Source organism: Eurosta solidaginis, chromosome 4 (genome assembly GCF_040869045.1).
Source record: "Eurosta solidaginis isolate ZX-2024a chromosome 4, ASM4086904v1, whole genome shotgun sequence".
Lineage (NCBI taxonomy): Eukaryota > Metazoa > Arthropoda > Insecta > Diptera > Tephritidae > Eurosta > Eurosta solidaginis.
This window is the reverse complement of record NC_090322.1, coordinates 221,299,951-221,326,375: the sequence shown is the minus strand read 5'-3', so window position 1 is coordinate 221,326,375 and position 26,425 is coordinate 221,299,951. Positions and strand designations below refer to the sequence as shown.

The following is a 26,425-nucleotide window of genomic DNA, read 5'->3' as shown; positions in this document are numbered from 1 at the left end:
CTATCAAATATATCTTTTTGATCTCTAAACAAAAACCTGACATCAAAGCAACATCACTGCTTTAATTCCAATCCTGTTTTATAATATAAAAAGTTTTTATTTTCAAAACAAATTGATATTTATATTTTTGGTTTTGTTCACACAAGCACTTGATCCACAACAATTTATCTGTGCGAAAATTTTCTAGCTAAATGCCATATTGTTATGCATTAAATATCTTTTCGAATATCTTCAATTTCAAAATATTCCCATTATTGTATTCTAAATTAACTAAGACAACAAACGTTAACGTACTTAACCTTGCTGCATTAAAGTTATGTAAAAACCACAAGTCATTACTGAACACTTGTTACCAATTCAAAGTACCATTTCGAGTTCGTGCCCTGAGTCTTTCCATTTTTATGCTCAAAACGTAAAGTAATTCATGGTAAACGCTCGTATTTACAGCTCAGATTGACGTGTTCATGTATACAGAAACAACAATAAAGTACTAAGGCTACACTAAATCGTACTTCCTCAATTTCACGTCATTCAGCTATTTAAAGTTAACAACTCACAAACATAAAAAAGCAACTCAATGGGGACTTCGAAATTTTCATTTATGTTGCAGTCACGTTAACAATTATTTATTTTATTTATTTTGCCGCATTTTGGCAGTGTTTTGCCAAACACTCCGAGTGTATTTCTGTCACGGAAAGCTCAGTGAAAACTTATTTGCTTTGCAGATGCGTTTCGGAGTCGGCGTGAAACATGTAGGTCGGGACGACAATTTGTAAGTAAATGTATTTATTTAATTTATTGCCTCTTTTTGACGTGTTAACATCTCTGCTCATGGTATGGGGGAGTACAGAATGTAAGCGTAAGTGTAGTGGCTATCGATAACAAAGGTTATCGATGAGTTATTAGATTTTTCGCCTATTTGTTGTAACATTATCAATATGTTATCGATTTTTTTCGATAAGTAATCTATTTGTAGTCGGCGTGTTATCAATGTGTAATCGAAAACTATGGAAAGCATCTTATAGGAGCGCTACCGATTTTTTGAGGGTATGTTATCGGTTTTTTAAAGACGACTCATCGGTTTGTTATGAAACAAATATCTTGAAAGAACTTGAAGATAAATTCTAAAACTTCTTTATAACAAGAAGACAAAATGCCAATAAGAAACCGACGAAACTCTTCTCAATAACCCCTAAATTATCTGTTTTTGCTAAAGCCCCTTGGCAAGCTCTAGTTAATTTAAAAAAATTTTAGTTTACTAGATGTATATCTGTATATTTTCACAAAACACTTTTGACAAACACTTGTTTCTCATGAATTTTTTTCTTGCCATTCTTCTCTTCAATCAAAATTGCAATAAATTTTCAATTGTTACGCACACACCCGGAAAACGCATTCGGCACGCATGCGCGTCTTGCTGTTGGATGAAGCTTTTTTTATTGCGCTGCATTTTTGCAAATTATAATAAATATTTTATTATCATTTGGTTGCAAGTTGTGTGGTATATTATGTTAACTTCAAAGCGAATCCACCTGCAAACACTTTTCATTTCATTATATGAGAGGATGTTCGCGTGATTTTCATTGTTTTCTGAATTATAAATGTTTAATGCTTGATAACTACTTTATTGAATCCGCAGTAAATTATCATTTTTTCTACTTTCAATCATCTTTTTTTATATTTCTCTTATTATCGCATTTTACGGTATATTGAACTTTGACGTTTAATTGTCTTTCAAAGTGGTTATTCAATAGTCATAAGCTACAAGATTAGGCAGCTTAATTAAAGAGTTAATATTATGAACTTTATCTGTTTTTATTAAAACATAATTAAGCCCAACTGAAACCGATATATTACGCAGGACGCGGTGTTTTAGCTTTGCTGTGGGGCCACCAACCAACTTCCCAGGTTGTTCGATGACGGCTACTGCAAACTTGCAGCGTACGCAAAAGACGTTTCAATAATCAAAAGTGACAAATGTTCGCCAACAGTTAGCTTTTTTATGGATTGGACATTTAGAGTGATGCATGCTCGATACGTGATCGTATAACACGATACGGTCCCTGTTCTTATTTAGTAGGACGAAAAGATATGGCATTTGATTAAACCTAACTGAGAATAGCAATCCTATAGGTAACACAGCAAAATATGTCAATGCTCCCTTGACCACACCAAGTCATTATCGAAGCTCAATGTATAGGAGGGGGCTTTACATAACCTCAACGATATGAATGCAAAAAAATTTTTAGATGCACTTGGGGCTTATCCTCTTCGCATTTTCATGTTATATTTGTAGTGCATATCTTTATATTGTTGTTCTTGTTTAGTGGATAACCACACAAAAACAATATTCTTTCAGAAACTAGAAGGAATAAACCGTTTGCACTGATGGCCACAGGTTTTGTTGCATGGAGTTTTATGCATGATTGTTAAAGTACTTTTTATCCTAATTTCAAATATAGAAGCCATTTTTTCTAGAAGCTACTTTCCGAAGTATTTAATAATAAAGTTTTGAGTAAAAATAATTTATTTTTATTTATTTTTTTTTTTTTTCAACAAATTAGCTTTATTATTATTAATACCATTGAGTCAAATTTTCTTTTAAGAGATTATCTTTTATAAGTTCATTCAAGAGCGCTACTCTAAATGCTCCAACAGGAATCATCAGCATGTGCGCGTTCCTCCAATATCGCCCTTCCATATTGCAGAAAACTTGGTGAAAGCACTCGCCCCCTTTTTCACTGAGATCACCTAAAATATCAGAGATGCGGTCCAGATGTCTATGGAGCAAGTGCATCTTGATACGCATGTTTACACCTAAATATTCAAAGTACAACATCAGTTGGTCTATATGCTCATAGATTTTATTTAACTTCCTGTTTCCTTGAAAGTTTGTTACAACCCAAACGAACTAGTCTCTTGCAGATTTTTCAGGTGCTTTCATGTGGCTAGTGAATTTTGGATCAAAATTAGTTTTCTATTCTGTGGGCTATTAAAAATGCCAGCTTTCACCTTTTCAGAGCTAAGTTTTGGAAATGATTTACCACTTTTGTCTAAAGCATTTACATATTGACTCATAAGACCCAATTTTATATGCAGATTATACGTTGTCTGGGTATTAGTTGAGTACTGATGTGGTTAACCTTCTCTGGATTCAGAGATTCTTTTAAAGGCTAATCTTTTTTAGTCTTATTCTCTGAGCTTATTTTACTGTGCAATAGGTAAAGAACCTAATTTATTTCCGTTATGTAAGAACTCTCGTTTCAGATTTCATTTTGACGAGTCTAGAAACAAACGACATTCGTTTGGGTCGTAGCTTTCTTGCCCCATTGCAGTCACGAGACCTAGAACATTGTTGCAATAGACAATTCTTTCCTTTATACGTGAAGCCAGCAGCTGTGCTGCTAATCTTGATAGTTTAAGATCTCTAAGTCATATTGATTAATAAGTTTAAGCTCACCAGGGTCGATAAAATCAGAATGATTGCCATCATCTTGACCAATGTTGCTCTCTGCATTCTGCTGAATTAAATCCTCTGAATGATGCCTGGAGGTACTGCTTTCAGGCTCTGATGAATGCCTAGTAGAAAGGACAAGTCGAACAGCAGTCATTAGGTTTATATAAATCTATTTAGAGTGATTTTTGTGGTTTATTCCAATTATGTTCACCACCAACCAGAAATAACAGTCGCTGTGATAACCTGACGGCTCACGCCAAAAGGAGCTTCGTACTTGAAATTATTTATGTGCATTAACTTGGCAACACGCATAAATATGTACAATGGGGTGGGTCGATTTGTATGGACGAAAGCTAACCGACATCGCGCCATCGATTTTTCGATAGGATTTGGGCTCAGGAAAAAAGTTCCACTACGCATACCCAAAAAAATAGTTTTCGAAAAATTAATTTGCTGAGATATTTTATATGCCAAAAGCACACTCGAAAAGCTTTCCATACCACTCCCGAGGGGCTGCCCTATATTAGTAAACAAAAAACATGACGGCCGCCATATTTAAGTTATCGCTAAATATTAAGCTAGATAAAAGCGTTGTCACTTGGCTAAGGTGGATTTTTCTACTTTATTTCAGTTGACGCTGAAAACACGTGTGTTCCTACTTTTTCAAGTCATATAATGCTTGTGAAAACTAACTTGATAAAACGCTCTGTATTTGCCACTACCAGAGATCGTAATTTCAGAAATTAGTCTCCAGCTAGGTTTACCCAAAAATGGAAGCTTTTCCGATTAGCCCAAAAGTCGAAGAAAAATTGTGTAAATTGAAAAAATATTTAAATAAATGCAGTTTCGCCCCTGAGGAAGCTAAGGTGCTTAGCGAAACGTTGCGACGTAATAGTGGAGTTTAACTTGCATCAAAAGGAACATTATGGTCAAGAAAAGCCTATCATAACACAAAAAAATTGTTTCCATCAAATGGACAAAAGAAAATACTTACTGTTGCTATTATTTTTCAATTTGTTGGAGCTGCTTAGAAAATTAGCAAAATATGTGATGCGATGAATTAAGTCTAATGTTGTTTTCTTCTTTTTGTTGTTATTATTGAAGCTATTCGTACTTGTGTTATATACAAATGTCTTATGCATTTATCTCATTTTCTCTACACACACAAACATGCATATCATTGTACTTATGTACATATATGTGTACTCAAGTTTTGCAATCAAACCATTTCGTCTGTTGACACACACATTCGCTTATAACCACAGAGTTGTGGCTTGCTCGATAAAATACAATAAAGAATTGTGCAAAAACGCTTCAAATATGTGATTTTCAAAATGTATATTAAAATATCTGGAAATAACCCATAGTATTCGCTAGATGCAAACTGCTTGGAATCATTTTCGAAATAATTCTGAAGTTGCTCCGAAATGATATCTAAAATAATCCTAAAATGTTCCTGAAATTGTTCCAAATTGTACCAAAATAGTTTCGAATTGATTTCCAAATACTCCCGAAGTGTTCCAGAAATGTTCCCAAAATGTTCACGAAAACGTCTAAGAGTAGTTTCAAAATAGTCTAAGAATATACAATAGTCCATCCCCTTCCGCCCTCTACTGAATATTGCTTCCGAAAATAGTCCCAAAGTGTTGCAAAAATTCTCCAAAAATGTTAACGAAACTATCGCAAAGGAGTCGCAAAATGGTCTTCTTATGTAATGTGATATTCCCTCCCATCTCCCTCTTTACTGCATAACCTGATAGAGCCGCTGTATTCGAAATGTATATCCAAAGTTCTAGAATTTACCCCAAATTGTCCTAAAATAGTCTCGAAAGGATTCCCAAAATAGTCCCGAAGTCTTCCCAAAATGTTTACGAAGCAGTCCCAAAGTAGTCACAAACGGTATAAGAATATACGATATTCCACCCTCTTCCCGTCTCTATTGAATAGCGATTCCAAAAATAATGGCGAAATGGTGCAGAAGTACTTCCAAAATGTTCAGGAAACAGTCCCAAAATTGTCCCAAAATGAATAAACGATATTCCATCCCATTCTCCCCTTAACTGAATAACCTGATCTGGTATGAACTGGTATGTCTTATTCTTATGAAAAATAAACGATGTGTTTCCGTTATATTGTTAGAATCGATGTATCCACACTTTTACAAAGAAATTATGAGTCCAATTTACACTGCTCTCTTTTCTTTAACCGCACTTTTACGGTTATGTTTATAAGTTCCACTTTTATTCACTTTTGATACAAATCCCGTTTTAACTGTCGGCTTAAAATTTGAAAATTCTTTTGTTTTAGTACCTAGTAAATGGAAGCAAATACTAATATCTGAGAGCATAGATGAAAGAAATTCACCTCTTTTGTCTGCGGACGTTATTTCTGCTTTGAAAATGAGGCAAAGCATGCGGTCTTTGCTAGAACCAGACTGACCATCAGAGCTTTATCGACCTGAGTATGAATGCAGTATTAAATAATAACGCTATATATCAGCATTTTGGCGGCTCGTAGATGAGTACGCCAGTCAATCCTTCTTATCATAGAAAATATTGGGATGTATAATGGGATAGTAAGGATCCCAGTGCATAGAGGCCTAAAAATAATAAGAATACCCTCTTGTTGTTGTTTTAGCGATAAATACACTCCCCTAATAAATTGGGGAGTTTTGTCAATGCTGATAGTCCTTTGCCGGGTATAGATCGCTGCGTTTCGGTAACAAGCACCATTAAGGTACAAGCCCGACCGTCTCCGAAATGTCTTAGTATGACCACATTCAATCTTCTAGGCCATCCCGCCCTCCATTCCCCAATTTCATGAGGAACTTGGGATCGTCTGAGCATAAAGTAAAGTTTACTGCTATAATTGGTACAATTTTATTTTGGGACAAATCAATCCCAGTCAGAACAAGTAAGGAAGTCTAAGTTCGGGTGAAACTGAACATTACATACCCAGCTGTACACTTGAAATGCTGTTGTTGTTTGTTTTGTGTGCTTAATAGTGTTATAAGGCTGCGCAATAATCCATATGTTTCTATTCTGAACTAATTTTTCTACGAGTTTTGGCTCCCGAAACATAGAAAATTGCTTAGTCATAAAAGGGGCGGTGCCATGCCCATTTTTTTAAATTTGAAGTTTTTCCCATTTGTTGTTATAAATCCACTTGGGAAATGAAATACCATTGATATAAAGGTTTTTTGCAAAGATATAGCTTAGTTTTTTCGTCTATAACCCCTTCAAAAATCTCTTATATAAAAGTGGGAGTGGTCCTTAACCGATTTCGTTAATTTTTCTTCAAAAAATTCCTTATAGTAACGATAGGTTTAACGGTTTTTGATTTAGATTAATAATATTTGTAAAATTTATTTTATCAAAAATGGGCGGTGCCACGTCCATTTAAAAAATTTTTTTCAAATTTTTATCAAGAGTCTCAATATCAGTGCACACGTCAAATTTCAACATTCTAGGTGTATTAATTACTAAATAATCAGGTTTTTTGTGTTTTCCAAAATGTTATATATATAGAAAGTGTGCGTGGTTATGATCCGATTTCGCTCATTTTCAATGCCGATCTATTCTGGGTCTAGATAAGCTCGTGTACTAAATTTGGTGACGATATCTCAATATTTACTCAAGTTATCGGACGGACATAGCTCAATTGTAAAGTTATTTGGCAACCCTTTTATCAGATGAGAAGTACGATCGAATGACAAAGCAAAAGGAGTTGAAAAGTATCAGCGAAAGCGAACGGACGTCAATTCAGGACACTTAACTATTATTCATTTTTTTTTACAATTAAATCTTTAATGTTTTATTAATTATTATCATTCAATAAATAAACTTAAATTACAACTTAATCGTTGTGAAAGTATTACTCATTCTATCAAACGGCCATCCCGATAGAGTCAGAGTGGAATGTGAACTTCTGCAAAAAATTGCAGAAACGCCTACGACGAAGTTACATTAAAAATATCTACGTACAACAGTGTGTGCAAGTGTATTTTTGCAGTCACAACGAGAGACAATTTTTGCAAAGCGCAAACGGCACGTATAGCAAACGGCGCAACGAATAAATTTTTGGAGTCTCAACGGCGATGATAAAACACACAACGTTACATACACACGTTGAGACAGCATATATGTAAACGTATACAACATATATGAAAAACAATTGCCAGACGAAATAGGCAAACGTGCACGAACAAGCAATACGAAGAATTTGAATTTGGCGTAGCAACGGCTAACCGAACGATACTGGTAGGCAGCGCTACAACAACAAAGATTGCAACGAAAACCACCCTTATTGTGTGAGCAATAACGAAAGCAAGTAAGCGCAAGCATACTGGCAAAAAAAAAAAAAAAACGAATAGTTGTCAACGTATAGACAGCTAAAAGCAAAAATTGAATACAATTAATTCAACGACAAGAAGTGATTGTATTAAGACGCAAAAAGTAAAATTCTAAGATGTTGAAGTTAACTGCGCTTAAAGTTGCTCAACTTAATGAATTATTAAATGCAAACGGTGCAACAACGACGGGCACAAAGGCCCATAAAATTGCAAAGCTTCAGGAGTTGTTGGGAACGGACGAAATCGATCCAGACGAATTGGAGGAGAACAACACAACAAACGCAAGTGAGCTACAAAAACAAATTGATGGACTGAAGTCAATTATGGAAAAATTGACAACAGCGATCACGACAATGGCACCTATTGCAGGCAGTAGCATCGAAAAAACAAATGTAAGTACGGAAAATGGCGGTACTACACCAGCACCTATAGATGGAATTGAACATGCAAAAAGTGTGCTATACGCACCACGGCAATCAACGATGACCATTCAAGATATGGTTGGAATTCTTCCCGATTTTGACCCAGTTAAAGGCACTATCACGTCAGGGCAATTCATAACGAAAATTGAACAATTAAAACAGAACTACAAATGGCCTGAGGTAATGGTATTAGTGGCAATACAGCATAAATTGAAAGGCATGGCGAAACTTTGGTTGGATGCACAGCCGGTACACAGCAGTTGGTCAGATTTTGTGCAAGCGTTCTATGTAGATTTTCCGACTGGGTATAATACAGCTGAGGTGCACAAACTGATGGCCAACCGAAAACGTAAAAACAATGAAAACTATGTTGAGTTTTATTATGCGATGATATCTATTGGGCGTCAGGGTGCGCTTGATGATTTGTCAATTATTACGCACATAATTAGCGGGTTAAATGATAATGCATTATCAAAGACATTAGCGGCAATGCGATTTAAATCTTGCAGCGAATTGCTAACATCTTTAAAGAATTTAAAGGCAATGAGCAACCAAGTGACGATGAATACAGGTACAACACAGCAGCCAATAAAAGTAGAGGGCAAGTCCAACGTTAGGACTCCAGGGCAAGTAAAGTGCTACAATTGTAACGAGCTTGGACATATAGCGGCTAAGTGTTCACAGCCACAACGTAGGCTCAGGTGTACATCATGCTCAAAGACAGGTCACATCGCGAAAGATTGTACGAATAATAAGGCTACGGTGTTGGAGATTTCTAATGATAAGTACGTTAAGGAGGAGACTACTCCAGTAACAAAACAAATCGAAGTGGACGGCAAATCTGTAAATGCTTTTGTCGACACTGGCAGTGGATGTTCGTTCATTAAGAAAACAGTAGCAGACCGTATGCATAACAAAGTTAAGGTGCAAAAGCAATTTATTGGTTTCGGCGGGTGCAAGGTTGAAGCATCTGAAAAACTAGAGGCAAAGATAACGATGGAGAATATGCAACGACAGGCGACCTTGTATGTTGTAGAAGATAAGTTGCTACCTGATGACGTTTTATTGGGTCGCGATATACTACAGGAGTATGGCTATCGTCTAGTTGTTGATGACGGAGTCTATCATATCAACGAAGGCGATTATCATTTTAATATATCGAACGATTTATGCATCGAAGAGCGTGGTAAGGTGCTAGATCTTTTACTAATGTTTAAGTCTTGTTTTGCAGAAGACATTTGTGACATTGGGCGAGTAAAGGGTACCGCGATGTCAATTCAGGTTACGACAGATAAACCGATTATCGGAAAGCGATACCAGGTTCCGTTTTCGCAGCGTCCAATATTGTCGGGTATAGTTCGTAAACTACTGGATTGTGGTATCATACGGAAAAGCGATTCACCAAATGCTGCATCAGTATTGCTGGTAAAAAAGAGCAACGGGGAAAGTCGAATGTGTGTCGACTTCCGAAGTCTCAACGAAGTTACGGTCAAGAAAAATTATATCATGCCAGTGGTAGAGGAACAACTCTCACGTTTAGCAGGAAATAAGTTTTTTACCACTGTTGACATGACGTCAGGCTATTATCAGGTTCCATTGGCAGAGGAATCTAAGAAGTATACGGCATTTTTGACACCAGAGGGTCTTTTTGAACATAATGTGATGCCCTTCGGGTTGGTCAATGCGCCGATGGTCTTCCAAGAAGTCATCGTTAACGTTATAAAGACGATGAAGCATCCGGATAAGGTCATCAATTACGTCGACGAGGTTATTATTGCAACGAAATCTGTCAATGAAGGTTTAGAAGTTTTGCACGATTTTTTGACAGCAGTTAAACGTCACGGTCTTACGCTGAGGCCAACGAAAAGTACATTTCTGGCAGAGGAAGTCCAATTTCTTGGACATGTTATCAATCGTGAAGGTATACGACCAGGTGAATGTAAGACAAAAGTAATCGAGGAGTTTCCGGTTCCGTCTACGGCAACAGAGGTACGACAATTTTTGGGAATAACCGGATACTTCCGGAAATTTGTAAAGAACTATGGTGTTGTAGCACGACCGCTTACAGCATTATTACGTAAAGGTGCAATTTTCGAATGGACAAATTTGCAACGAGATGCTTTTGAGGCACTTAAGGGCGCTATTACTACAAAACCGGTTTTAGCCATGTATGATGAGACAAAAACGCATGAAGTGCATACAGATGCCAGTTCTAAGGGTCTGTCTGGTGTGCTTATGCAACGTGAAGAAGGTGGGCTGAAGCCTGTATTTTACTTTAGCAGGCAATGTAATGATGCCGAACGTAATTATGCGAGCCATGAATTGGAAGTTTTGGCGATTGTCGAAACATTGCAGCGATATAGAATGTATTTGATGGGAAAACATTTTAAAGTGCTAACGGATTGTAATGCGGTGGCAGCAACGAAAGCAACTACGGCGCTGTTGCCTCGTATAGCTAGATGGTGGCTCAAATTGCAAGAATTTGATTTTGAGTGTGAGCATCGTCCAGGAACGAATAACGAAGTGGCGGACGGGTTGAGCCGATGTCCAACTCTTCCATCAACTGAACCGATGACGGTTGCCGATGCAGTGTACGCTGTTACTACCATTTCGGAAGATTGGGTAGCAACGATGCAAAGGCAAGACGACAAGCTAAGGCAGATTATAGAAATCATCAACGGCAATGATGGGTTGAACGCAAAACAAATTAGAAGTGACTATGTGATACATGGGCATCGATTGTATCGTAAGATGGGTAATGACAAACGATTGGTTGTTCCACAAGCTGTAAGGTGGCGATTAGCAAGGGCATGTCACGACGAAGCAGGGCATTTTGGTGTGGACAAAACTGTTGAACGCATATCAAAAGATTTTTGGTTTGCCCGAATGCGACCATATGTAAAGTCGTACATTGAATCTTGTCCAGACTGCTGTTTGAACAAGGTGCGCGGAGGGAAACGAGAGGCACAACTACATGTTGGGGAAGTGGTACCCATTCCGTTCAGAACTATACATCTTGATCATTTGGGACCATTTGTGCGAAGCAAGCATGGCAAGTACTATATTTTGGTTATCGTATGCGCGTTCACGAAATATGTTGTGTTGAAAGCGTTAAGCAACACAAAAACAAATCCAGTATTGAATGTTATGAAAGACTACATGACCGTGTATGGGCGTCCAAAATGCGTGGTCACTGACAGAGGGACAGCTTTTACGTCCAAAGAATTCGAAAAGTTTATGGCGGATCATGACATTCAACATGTGAAGACGGCAGTGCGAAGTCCTAGAGCCAATGGACAAGCCGAACGTATAAATCGTACAGTGCTAGCATCACTTAAGTGTAGCACTAAGAATGACAAAGAATGGGACGAGGCTTTGCCACAGCTGCAATGGCAGTTGAATTCGCAAACTAACGCTACGACTAGGCAGAGTCCTAATAGCTTGGTATTCAATTATAAGCTGAAAGATGTTACAACAAATCGGTTAATACAAGCTGTGCAAGACGAAGATGAATCTGAAATTACGGGTGACGACTTTCGAACACAAGCAGTAGGGAAACGAATACAGCAAGAGCGGCTTAAATGGAAGCAGCGTTTTGATGCGCAACATCGTGCACCGAAGCCGTATAACGAAGGTGATTTGGTATTAATCACTCATGTCCCTTCTCCTACAGGTATGTCTCATAAATTAGAGCCAGCATATAAAGGACCATACATCGTTACCAAAGTCCTTCCACATGACCGTTATTTGGTGGAAGATTTACCAGACCTACAGAGGAGTCGTAAAAGGTATTCCGGGGTGTTTACCAATGACAATATGAAACCGTGGTGCACCTTAGGAGCAGAAGATTGCGACGAGACAAATTCAATTATCAACGATTCCGAAGAAGAGATAAATATAGAAAGTTCCAACAATGCAAAATCGTCCAGGGGAGACGATTCATCAGGAACGGCCGAGCTGTAAAGTTATTTGGCAACCCTTTTATCAGATGAGAAGTACAATCGAATGACAAAGCAAAAGGAGTTGAAAAGTATCAGCGAAAGCGAACGGACGTCAATTCAGGACACTTAACTATTATTCATTTTTTTTACAATTAAATCTTTAATGTTTTATTAATTATTATCATTCAATAAATAAACTTAAATTACAACTTAATCGTTGTGAAAGTATTACTCATTCTATCAAACGGCCATCCCGATACAATCAAATTGTTTTTCTATACTGATGATTTTGATATATGGCAGTCTATATCTAGCTCGATTCCTTTATAACTATACAACCAAATTTTATGCAATCAAAGTTATAATACCGTGTATACAAGTACAGCTGGGTATAAAAATTCATTTGTAAATCTGCATTATCTCTAACCAGTTCAATGCAGCCTTTGTGTGTCAAAAGTTTGCATGCGTGTGTGTGTATATAAGAATCAAGTCACTTGGCGTGCAATTTTCGTATGTTGTAACTGTGAAATGTGACACCTTTCCATCGCTGCGGTGCCGTTGTTGCAGTTGACAGTTAAACAGTTGTTGTACATCTTGTTTAATTCGTTTTTGTTACATGCTCTTATTATTTTTCCTCCATTGCTTTTTGATACTATGTGCTATGCTACTTTGGATGGTTAACTTGTTCGCAATTTTATCGGTTGTGTGGATATACGTAAGTATGTATACATGAAGCTGTAGTATCATCGAGCCGTGACGTCAACGTTAATTTTATTAATTGGCTTATTATGGTTGTTTGTAGTCATCATTGCTGTTTGCAGATTTGTTGCTCTTCTTGATGATGCTTTTATGATTATATAAAATTATTATTCTGTGTTTTTATCTTTGCTTTGACTGTAAAACTGATGAGAGATGTTTAAAAGAATTGCTTAAATGAAATTATTGCCACTTTTCTGCGGGTTTAAATTGCATATCGACTGCTGACTGAGAAACGTTTCTGCTGCCGTTTCAAAAACGCCCTGTCTAAGAAAACGTTTAAATAAAGCCCTATTTCAGAATTTGGTTGAAGAGCGCAGTGCCTTCACTCCTACCTGTCTTTAAAGAAGATATATACCTTCAGCTTTGCCCCTTGGATTTATCACTCAAACACTTAGATGGCGAGCTTTATCATTCGAATCAAATATTATTGGGTTCCTCCAGCACCTCTAAAACCACTTTGGATTACCCGAATTGTATTTCTACAAATTAATGCATTTGGTCCAGTCTTGTGCGTTTCTTAAATATTTTCCCTACAATACTCACCATATCCCTTGGTATATTATAGCATACAATGTGAATTACTTGATTTTATCCCAGCATATGCGACATACTCTATCATGCTGGATTGCGGGATAAAGTTCGTATCTTGACATTGGAATCGGGCGACCATCAGAAGTTGCCAAGAAAAGCGCAAAATCACGAGCGAAATCAAAGATAGGTGGCAAGAATGGTGGAAAGAATCGAGGAAAGGGCGCTAAAACATCACCTCCAATAAAAACAAGTAAGGAAGGTTAAGTTCGGGTGTAACCGAACATTACATACTCAGTTGAGAGCTATGGTGACAACATAAGGGAAAATAACCATGTAGGAAAATGAACCGAGGGTAACCCTGAAATATGTTTGTATGACATGTGCATCAAATGAAAGATATTAAAGAGTATTTTATGAGAGTGGGCCATATTTCTATAGGTGGACGCCATTTAGGGATATCGCCATAAAGGTGAACCAGGGCTGACTAGAATTTGTTTGTACGATATGGGTATCAAATGAAAGATGTTAATGAGTATTTTAAAAGGGAGTGATCCTTAGTTCCACAGGTGGACGCCGTTGCGAGATATCGCCATAAAGGTGGACCAGGGAGGACCCTAGAATTCGTTTGTACGATATGGGTATCAAATGAAATATGTTAATGAGTATTTTAAAAGGGAGTGATCCTTAGTTCCATAGCTGGACGCCGTTGCGAGATATCGCCATAAAGGTGGACCAGGGAGGACCCTAGAATTTGTTTGTACGATATGGGTATCAAATGAAAGATGTTAATGAGTATTTTAAAAGGGAGTGATCCTTAGTTCCACAGGTGGACGCCGTTGCGAGATATCGCCACAAAGGTTGACCAGGGGTGACCCTAGAATTTGTTTGTACGATATGGGTATAAAATGAAAGGCATTAATGAGTATTTTAAAAGGGAGTTGGCCTTTGTTCTATAGGTGGACGCCTTTTCGAGATATCGCCATAATGGTGGACCAGGGCTGACAAGAATTTTTTGTACGGTATGGGTATCAAAAGAAAGGGGCTAATGAGTATTTTAAAAGGGAGTGGGCCTTTGTTCTATAGGTGGACGCCTTTTCGAGATATCGCCATAAAGGCGGACCAGGGCTGACTAGAATATGTTTGTACGATATGGGTATCAAATGAAAGGGGTTAATGAGAATTTTAAAAGGGAGTGATCCTTAGTTCCACAGCTGGACGCCGTTGCGAGATATCGCCATAAAGGTTGACCAGGGGTGACCCTAGAATTTGTTTGTACGATATGGGTATAAAATGAAAGGCATTAATGAGTATTTTAAAAGGGAGTTGGCCTTTGTTCTATAGGTGGACGCCGTTGCGGGATATCGCCATAAAGGTGGAGCAGGGGCTACCCTAGAATTTGTTTGTACGATATGGGTATCAAATGAAAGGGGTTAATGAGAATTTTAAAAGGGAGTGATCCTTAGTTCCATAGGTGGACGCCGTTGCGAGATGTCGCCATAACGGTGGACCAGGGTGACCCTAGAATTTGTTTGTACGATATGGGTATCAAATGAAAGGGGTTAATGAGTATTTTAAAAGGGAGCGGGCCTCTGTTCTATAGGTGGACGTCGTTGCGAGATATCGCTATAGTGGGTGGACCAGGGGTGACCCTAGGATTTGTTTGTACGATATGTGTATCAAATGAAAGGGGTTAATGATTATTTTAAAAGGGAGTGGGCCTTAGTTCTACAGGTGGACGCCTTTTCGAGATATCGCCATAAAGAATGTGTTTGTACAATATGGATATTAAACTAAAGGTATTAATGATGGTTTTAAAAGGGAGTGGTGGTAGTTGTATAGGTGGTCGCCTTTTCGAGATATAGCCATAAGGGTGGACCAGGGGTGACTCTAGAATGCGTTTGTACGATATGGGTATCAAATGAAAGGGGTTAATGATTATTTTAAAAGGGAGTGGGCCTTTGTTCTATAGGTGGACGCGGTGCGAGATATCGCCATAAAGGTGGACCAGCGGCGACCCTAGAATTTGTTTGCACGATATGGGTATCAAATGAAAGGGGTTAATGAGTATTTTAAAAGGGAGTGGGCCTTAGTCCTATAGGTGGACGGACGCCTTTTCGAGATATCGCCAAAAAGAATGTGTTTGTACAATGTGGGTATTAAATTAAAGGTATTAATGAGGGTTTTAAAAGGGAGTGGTGGTAGTTGTATATGTGAAGGCGTTTTCCAGATATCGACCAAAATGTGGACCAAAAATGTGACCAAAACATCATCTGTTGGATACCGCTAATTTATTTATATATATAACACTACGAAAAGTATTCCTGCCAATATTTCAAGGGTTTTTTATTTCGCCATGCAGAACTTTTTAATTTTCTTCTACTTAATATGGTAGGTGTCACACCCATTTTACAAAGTTTTTTTCTTAAGTTATATTTTGCGTCAATAAACCAATCCAGTTACCATGTTTCATCCCTTTTTTCGTATTTGGTATAGAATTATGGCATTTTTTTCATTTTTCGTAATTTTCGATATGGAAAAAGTGGGCGTGGTCATAGTCGGATTTCGGCCATTTTTTATACCAATACAAAGTGAGTTCAGATAAGTACGTGAACTGAGTTTAGTAAATATATATCGATTTTTGTTCAAGTTTTCGTGCTAACGGCCGAGCGGAAGGACAGACGGTCGACTGTGTATAAAAGCTGGGCGTGGCTTCAACCAATTTCGCCCTTTTACACAGAAATAGGTTATTGTCCCAGAATCTAAGCCCCTACCAAATTTCACAAGGATTGGTAAATTTTTGTTCGACTTAAAAGTATCCTAGACAAATTAAATAAAAAAGGCGGAGCCACGCCCATTTTGAAATTTTCTTTTATTTTTGCATTTTGTTGCACCATATCATTACTGGAGTTGAATTTTGGCATAATTTACTTATATACTGTAAGGATTTTAAATTTTTTGTTAAAATTTGACTTAAAAAAAAAAAAATTTAAAGTGGGCGTGTTCGTTATCCGATTTTGCTAATTTTTATTTAGCACACATATAGTAATAGGAGTAACGTGCGTGCCAAATTTCGTCATCATATCTTCAACGGCTGGCAAACTACAGCTTGCAAAACTTTTAAATTACCTTCTTTTAAAAGTGGGCGGTGCCACGCCCATTGTCCAAAATTTTACTAATCTGCTATTCTGCGTCATTAGTTCAACTCACCTACCAAGTTTCATCGCTTTATCCGTCTTTGGTAATGAATTATCGCACTTTTCCGGTTTTTCGAAATTTTCGATATCGAAAAAGTGGGCGTGATTATAGTCCGATATTGTCCATTTTAAATAGCGATCCGAGATGAGTGCTCAGAAACCTACATAACAAATTTCATCAAGATACCTCAAAATTTACTCAAGTTATCGTGTTAACGGACAGACGGACGGACATGACTCAATCAAATTTTTTTGCGATCCTGATGATTTTGATATATGGAAGTATATATCTATCTCGTTTCCTTTATACCTGTACAACCAACCGTTATCCAATCAAAGTTAATATACTCTGTCAGCTCTGCTCAACTGAGTATAAAAAGCTTTGATCTTTTTCCAACTCATTCTTTACTACCGCTAGGTACGAAATTGGAAAGAATACATGGGTATAAGTGCTTCCTAATCTTTCTTATCCTCCCTTTCACTTTTGCCTCGCAAACGCCGAATCCAGTTACGCTGAGTTAAAAAATATCATACAGATGAGAGCAGCGACACATCCTCTAGAATGGTGGCTGTTCTTTCTAAGGATAAGATAAGTTGTGTTCTTTCAGCAGAATCTTTTCCATATCATTCGTTGTCTTGTTTATGTTGAGGAGGAAGTGAACAACCTCCTCCGATGATGGGGATATCAGAAATAGCTTCCGCCATTAGGATCAGTTTGTCTACCAATTTAAATTTCGCTGTTGGCCGGAATTCACTCCACGAAGTTTGAGAAATATTAGGCTCCGACATTCTCACACTGTGGTACTACCCCGACTGCCTCGTTTAATATTAACTTTTGGGCCCTTGAACATTCGGTTCTATGAAATTTAGACGCCTTTTATGACAGACGTGAGTATAAAATTCTCAAACCCTTAAGCCACTGGGGTATTTAAAGCGTACCCTTCTGACTTACTTTTGATATTTGGAACAACTCCTTTACGCCATCTTAATGACACGTTGATGTAGCACCTAACCTGCTGCAGGCCATTGTATCAATATGAGGCATTGAAAAATGGAATCGGTTGAACTTTCCCTACGCTTATTTTCTCGAAAACCCCCCATGTTACTGCATTAACTTCCTTTAACAGCCTTGGTTGGGCGAAATCTTTTTGTCTCTTCCACATCTGAACGTTCCTTTCTTTATTCCTGGCATACGAATATTACTTTTCTCCAACTGCTGCTTTGGGGCATTCGAGATGCATGGTCGCTCGCTACTACCAGCTTTTTCTTTCCTATCAGGTTCTGAGATTTTATCATCCCCCAACATAGTCATCCTACCCCCTTCATACCCCTTAAAACCATGTTTCTAAGAGGAGGTGAGCTCCCTTATAAAATGGAACGTCGCAGATCTGGCTTAGCCACATAGCCGTATGCTATGGTGTTCTCAACAAGGTATTTTTCCTAGAGAAGGAAGCAGACAAGAGCCGCGAAAAGGTATATCAATGCTGGGAGTGCTGATCATATAACAACTTCATACTATCAAATTGAAACATACAATAAAATTACACGCTTTACGATAGTTTTGACACCCGTTCTCCGACAAAATTTTTTGAGAGTCTGTGATTGGAAGCCTTGTATCTATAGGCTATAGGTTTCGTGTGTACTCTTACAATACACCCTAAATTGAGAAAACTTGCAATCCCATTTGTTCCATACCACAGCTGTGCATACAAAGCTATTGTCTTACACCAACTAATGGGTTCTGCGATCTTTACAATGCGTTTATCGCCCCTTAAACCCAAAGAATCGTTATTTAGCATTTGTATTATGTTTTCGAAAACTATTTTAAACCTTGAACATATCTTGCAATAAGGAAGCAACTTGAAGACATATCACATATAGCCTCATATAAAGGCATGTCCATACTTACATATATGTAATTCATGATGACAATTTTATTTACGTAACCATCTTTTGCGCATCTGTAATTTTTTCTTGGGCTTCTTACTCATTTAATAGTGATGAGTCGATGTAGTCTTTCTTTGTTCTTGCTATTTTTATATGTACTACTGACAAAGCTTTGAATATAAGAAATGAGTGTGAATTGTATTTGAATGCAACTTTTTTCTTTTTTTTTTTTCAGAAACAAATAAAAAATTTCGAATTTGCTTGAACACCTGCGGGTTATTAGTAAATTTTCGAATAAAATAACGACTCTCATATATAAGAGATTTTATGGTGATGCAATTCACGTGAAGTACCTACTACTAAAGATGCTGAAGAGCCACGTACGTACTTGTTGTACGAGGGAAGTTTGCGCCTGCGACTTCAATAAATGGTAGCCAAGTAGCGTATGACCTCCTATTTTTTTTAGCAGACCCATATATCAATGTATATTTCTGAAAATGGAGGTCTCTGATCTTAAGCACCGATGATTCTCAGCGCACCGAACTAGGGAATTTGAAAATGTTTGAAGAAAACGCTGAAAATGGGTAGGAAGAAAAATAGTAAAGAGTAGAGATAAAAATAAATGGTTGGGAGAAAGAAGAAAATATATCTATCGAGAACGAAAGAGATGGAAACGAAAAATCAGCAAAAGAAAACAGGATGAGTTTAAGTTCAGTAGAGGTAGTGCAAGGAGAAATGTTGGCAACAAATAATGATAGTCGGAGATAAATATAAGTAGGGGAAAAGCGAGTATAGAGGAGACAAATGTAATGTGAAGATCCTTTTATGATGAAAGAGGTTAAGGAATAAATATTGTTTCATTTGGAGCAAGTGGAGGTAGGGTCAATGTTGATAGAGATGGGAAATTTTGCAAGAAACGGAATGGAGGGAGTAGGATTGATTCATGGGATAGTTTTATGTTTAGACCGCGCAACTCGGAATACCTTACTAATAAATTAATGGAGATAAATAAAATTCGGGAAAGACCCCATCTTCGACTTAAATTGTTTAAAAAGGCTTGGATATCCTTGACAGATTTTGAATGTAAAAAATATAAATTAGAATCAGAGCCGAATTAACCCTCAACGGGACCCTATGCAAACATCAATTTGGGGGCCCTTTTTTCACGTCCGTTCCCTTCTTTTTTCGATTAAAAAATACAAACTAATATCTTTCATACAAATTTTATTGTCACAATGTCATATATTAATAAAATTACTATCCATATTTTAAACATGTCGTTTTTATACTCAGTTGAGCAGAGCTCACAGAGTATATTAACTTTGATTGGATAACGGTTGGTTGTACAGGTATAAAGGAATCGAGATAGATATAGACTTCCATATATCAAAATCATCAGTATCGAAAAAAAATTCGATTGAGCCATGTCCGTCCGTCCGTCCGTCCGTCTGTCCGTTAACACGATAACTTCAGTAAATTTTGAGGTGTCTTGATGAAATTTGGCATGTATTTTTCTGGGCACTCATCTCAGATCGCTGTTTAAAATGAACGATATCGGACAATAACCACGCCCACTTTTTCGATATCGAAAATTTCGAAAAATCGAAAAAGTGCGATAATTCATTACCAAATACGGATAAAGCGATGAAACTTGGTAGGTGAGTTGCACTTATGACGCAGAATAGCAGATTAGTAAAATTTTTGGACAATGGGCGTGGCACCGCCCACTTTTAAAAGAAGGTAATTTAGAAGTTTTGCAAGCTGTAATTTGGCAGTCGTTGAAGATATCATGATGAAATTTGGCAGGAACGTTACTCTCATTACTATATATCTGCTTAATAAAAATTAGCAAAATCGGAGAACGACCACGCCCACTTTTTAAAAAAAAATTTTTTAATTCAAATTTTAAAAGAAAAGTTAATATCTTTACAGTATATAAGTAAATTATGTCAACATTCAATTCCAGTAATGATATGTTGCCACAAAATACAAAAATAAAAGAAAATTTCAAAATAGGCGTGGCTCCGCCCTTTTTCATTTAATTTGTCTAGGATACTTTTAATGCCATAAGTCGAACAAAAACTTACCAATCTTTGTGAAATTTGGTAGAGGCTCGATAACTGTTTTCTGGGAAAAAGGGCGAAATCGGTTGAAGCCACGCCCAGTTTTTATACACAGTCGACCGTCTGTCCTTCCGCTCGGCCGTTAACACGATAACTTGAGCAAAAATCGATATATGTTTACTAAACTCAGTTCACGAACTTATCTGAACTCAGTTTGTATTGGTGTAAACAACGGCCGAAATCCGACTATGACCATGCCCACTTTTTCGATATCGAAAATTACGAAAAATGAAAAAAATGCCATAATTATATACCAAATACGAAAAAAGGGATGAAACATGGTAATTGTATTGGTCTATTGACGCAAAATATAACTTTAGAAAAAAACTTGGTAAAATGGGTGTGACACCTACCATATTAAGTAGAAGAAAATGAAAAAGTTTTGCAGGGCGAAATCAAAAGCCCTTAAAATCTTGGCAGGTATTACATATATAAATAAATTAGCAGTATCCAACAGATGATGTTCTGGATCACCCTGGTCCACATTTTGTCGATATCTCGAAAACACCTTCACATATACAACTAAGGGCAACTCCCTTTTAAAACCCTCATTAATACCTCTAATTTGATACCCATATCGTACAAACATATTCTAAAGTCACCCCTGGTCCACCTTTATAGCGATATCTCGAAAAGGCGTCCACCTATGGAACTAAGGCCCACTCTCTTTTAAAATACCCATTAACACCTTTCATTTGATACACATATAGTACAAACAAATTCTAGAGTCACCCCTGGTCCACCTTTATGGCGATATTTTGAAAAGGCGTCCATCTATATAACTAAGGCCCACGCCCTTTTAAAATACTCATTAACACCTTTCATTTTATACCCATATTGTACAAACGGATTCTAGAGTCACCCCTGGTCCACCTTTATGACGATATCTTGAAAAGGCGTCCATCTATAGAACTGAGGCCCACGCCCTTTTAAAATACACATTAAAACCTTTCATTTGATACCGATATCGTACAAACGAATTCTAGAGTCACCCCTGGTCCACCTTTATGGCGATATCTTGAAAAGTCGTCCACATATAGAACTAAGGCCCACGCCCTCTTAAAATACTCATTAACACCTTTCATTTGATACTCATATCGTACAAACAAATTCTAGAGTCACCCCTGGTCCATCTTTATGGCGATATCTCGAAAAGGCGTCCATCTATAGAACTTAGGCCCACGCCCTTTTAAAATACTCATTAATACCTTTCATTTGATACCCATATCGTACAAACAAATTCTAGAGTCAGGCCAGGTCCACCTTTATGGCGATATCCCTAAATGGCGTCCATCTATAGAATTATGGCCCACTTCCTCTTAAAATACTCCTTAATACCTTCCATTTGATATACATGTCATACAAACACATTCCAGGGTTACCCTAGGTTCTTTCTACTACATGGTGATTATATCAACATTCAAATTGATATTTTAAAAGAATCTTTTATTTTGATTTTAAATATAAAAATTTATTTTTGTTTATTTTTGAGTTTAGATATTTTCCAACTAATTAGAATTTTCTTTTTTTGAAGTTATTCAAAATTTTAAGTTAACACGAAAACTCAATTAAAATTATTTTAAAAATTAAAGTAAAGAGTACAAAGTAGTTAACACTATATTTAATCCCCCTCCAAGAAAATTTAAAACAAACAAATTATTAATTAATATTAAATGTAACCTTTTTTTGTTTTTTGTTGTTTAATGTATTTGTATTTAAATTAGTGTTAATAAGTATGTTTGCTGGTTTAAGTAAATCAATTGAAATATTTTTAATAGTATTATTGTATTGAATTGTAAATGTTTTATGTTTCTTAGATATAACTTTAAAAGGTCCTTCATAAGGTGATTCTAAATTAGATTTACGAAGAACTTTAACAAATACATACTCACAATTTTCTAGTTGTTTAGGAACGAAAACATTTTCTTTGTTATGATGAAAAACTTTAGAACGAACAAGTGAAAAATATTCTCTTATTTTATGAAGAGCGTCATTAGAAAAATCATGTTCTTTATTACTATTTGAAATAATTAATTCACCAGGTATTCTAAGTGTTTGGCCATAAACAAGTTCAGCAGATGAACATTTTAAATCTTCTTTAATAGAAGTTCGTAAACCAAGTAGAATGAATGGTAAAATGTCAGACCAATGAACCGAGTCGTTTGATGCTATAATTGCTGCTTTTAAAGTTCGATGAAATCTCTCTATCATGCCATTTGCTTGGGGATGGTAAGGAGATGTATGAATTTTATGAGAACCTAAAAGTTTAGTTAATTCTGTAAAAAATTTTGAGGTGAATTGTGAACCTTGATCTACTGTAATATTTAATGGTATACCAAATCGTGGTATATAATTTTGAATAAAAGTTTTTACTATAGTATTTGTTGAAATATCTTTAAGCGGATAAGCTTCAGGCCAACGTGAAAATCTGTCAATAATTGTTAAAATATAACAATTTCCATTTGAAACTGGAAGAGGTCCAACAATATCCATATGAATATGTTCAAAACGGCCTGATGGTATTTGAATTTTTTGGATAGGAGATTTAGTATGTCTTGAAATTTTGGATTTTTGACAATTGATGCAAGATGAAGTCCAATCGTTAATCTCTTTACGCATGTTAGGCCAATAATATTTATTTTGAATTAATTTTCTAGTTGTTCTTATACTTGGATGAGATAATGAGTGAATTTTGTCAAATATAATTCTTCTCATAGAATGTGGAACATAAGGTCGAAAAGGTTGTAGAGAAACATCACACCATATATTTAAATTAATAACTGGAATATGAATTTCCTTTAAATTATTTTTAGAATTTTGATCAGAAATGGTTTTTTGTAAAAATGTATCAGTTTGTTGTTCTTTATATAAAGTTTCTAAATTTATATCTTGAGTTGAAATTGCATTTATTTCTGGAATACGGGAAAGTGTGTCGGCAACTATGTTGTCTTTTCCACGTATATATTGAATATCATTAGTAAATTGAGCAATATATTCAAGATGACGTAGTTGACGAGGAGATCTATCTACTTTAGAATTTAGAACATGAATTAAAGGTTTATGATCAGTATAAATTGTAAAAGTTCTACCTTCAAGAAAATGTTTAAAATGTTTAATTGAATTATAAATTGCCAAAAGTTCACGATCAAATGTTGAATATTTAGATTCTGTTGTAGTTAGTTTTCTTGAAAAATAAGCTAAGGGTTCTAGTATATTATTGCTAGTTTGTTGAAGAACTGCTCCAATAGCAACATTTAATGCATCTACTGCTAATGATAAAGTACCATTTTTGTCGAAATGTGTAAGTAAAGTATTTTTAGCAAAAAGTTTTTTAACATTTTCGAAAGCTGTTGTGGTTTCATTTGTCCAATTTAATTGTTTGAGTTTGTTTTTAATTGCATGTGTTAACATTTCATGCAGAGGACTAAGTTCTGTTGCTAACATTTTAATATATCTGTGATAGTAATTTATCATACCTAAAAATTTTTGTAATTTATTTATAGAAATTGGTTTTTCAAAATTTGTTATGATTTCAATTCTATCTAAAGATGGTTTAACACCTTCGCCTGAAATTTGGTAACTTAAAAAATTTAATTTATTTACACCGAGAGTACATTTTGAAGGTTTGATATTTAAATTATATTCTTCAAGTCTTTTGAAAACTGATTTTAAATGATTTATATGTTGATCTTCATTATCACTGGCAATAAGAATGTCATCAATGTATGTAAATACAAAATCGAAATCAGAAAATACTTCATTAATAAAGCGTTGGAAAGTTTGAGCACTGTTTCGTAAACCGAAAGGCATTCTTACGAATTCAAACATTCCAAAAGGGGTAGTTATTGCAGTTTTATGAATGTCTTCTTCTGCCATTGGAATTTGGTGGTAAGCACGCACAAGATCAATTTTGGAAAAAAATTGTTTGTTTTTTAAATCAATTGTTAAATCGTGAATATGTTGTAAAGGATACCGATCTGGTGTAGTAATAAAATTAAGTCTTCGATAGTCTCCGCAAGGTCTCCAATCATTTGGTTCTTTTTTAGGAACGAGATGAAGTGGAGATGCAATAGGAGAATTTGAGGGTCTGCATATACCCGTTTTAACTAAAAATTCAAATTCAGCTTTAGCAATTTTAAGTTTGATTGGATCAAGACGTCTGGGTTTCGAAAATGGTAAAATACCTTTTGTTTCTATCCTGTGAACCGTATGGTGTTTAACTTTTTTAGTATAATCTGGTTCACAGGTAATAGACGGAAATTCATTAAGTAATTTTGAAAACTTATTTTCGACAATAGGAATTTTGAGTGAGAAAATATCAGAAAATCCAGAAGATCCAGCAACTTTAATTTTTGTAGTAGAATCCATTATTTCTTTATTTTTAATATTGACAATAATTCCGAATTTTTCTAAAAAGTTTGCTCCTAAAATTGGTGTATCAATGTTCGCAATAATGAATGGAAATTCAAAATCTCTTCTTAAACCTAAATCAATTTTAAGTAGTTTTGTACCAAAAGTTTCAATTGAAGAACCGTTTGCTGCGGTCAAAGTAAGATCCGAATTTCTTTTATAAATTTTAAATTTAGAAAAAGGAATAACTGATACAACTGCGCCGGTATCGATAAGAAAATTAAGTTTATTGAATTTATCAAATATGAATAGGCGACGAGTAGGTTTAATAATAGTTCCATTATCCGTCACCGTCATAATGGATCGTTTCAGTTTAAATTTTGTTCGTAATTTGAATTATGATTTTGATTAAAATTGCATGGGGGTATACATTTGAGAGCGTTATTCTTAAATTTTTTGTGATACCAACAAATAGTTGTTTGTGAATTAAAATTACGATTGATTGAAAAATTTCTTGATCCTGAAAAATTTCGAGATTTAGATCTATTTCTATCTTTAGATCTTGAACGGATTTGTAATTGATTAATATCATTCGAAATTTTATTTAAATTTTGATAAATAGCCATGGTTAATTCAGTTAAATTTTTAACGCATTGTTCTAAAATATTATTATTTATACTTGAGACTACAGGAGATTTGGAAGAATGACGTTTGTTGATTAAATCAAAAAGTTTGTCAGCTAAAATAATTACTTCATCTTTATTTTGATTGTTACTAGAAGTTAAATGGATTTGTATTTCTTGTGGCAATTTACGAATCCATAATTTGAAAAGTAATTCTTGACTTACAATGGAGTCAGTACCTATAAGTGATTTCATAAATCTGAATAATTCAGATGGTGAACGATCACCAAGTTCAGTTTTTGAAAATAATTGTTCTAATCGTTTTTCTTCGCTAAGAGAAAATCTTTCACATATAATTTTTTTGATTGTATCATATTTATTAAAAAGAGGAAGAGGGTTAATAACATCTAAAATTTTAGATATAGTATCTCGTTGAAGAGTAATTAGAACATTGTGAAATTTTAAATTATCATCATTGATATTGTTAATTTCAAATTGTCCTTCAACAAGCAAAAACCAGGCATCAGGACAATCTTGCCAAAATTGTGGTAATTTAATAGATTTAGTAGAAGGAAAATTTGTAAAGTTATCTTGTGTTGAAGTATTTTGTGTTGTATTAGAGATGTTGTTTTGTGTTGTATTAATGTTAGAATTTTGAGTTGTATTGTGAGTCATGATGTTATTTGTATGGTTGATATTTTGATTTTCTGCATTTGTAAATTTACGAGTTCGTATTGGTGAACGTAGAACCATATGAAAAAAAAAAAATAAAATAAAATAAAATGAA

The 26,425-nt window shown here is 35.7% G+C and overlaps 1 protein-coding gene across 4 annotated transcripts in view; it reads left to right on the top strand.

Moving 5' to 3' along the window:
* The window catches only part of LOC137251003 (uncharacterized), a 155,082-nt gene that overhangs the window by 45,888 nt on the left and 82,769 nt on the right, over nt 1-26,425 (top strand). Inside the window, exon 2 of one of the 4 annotated variants that reach the window (XM_067784829.1) lies at nt 18,778-18,972. The exons of the other annotated variants lie outside the window; for them this stretch is intronic. The gene's annotated coding sequence lies outside the window, so the exon portion shown is untranslated. The remainder of the gene's footprint in view (nt 1-18,777; nt 18,973-26,425) is intronic. 4 annotated transcript variants of the gene reach the window in all.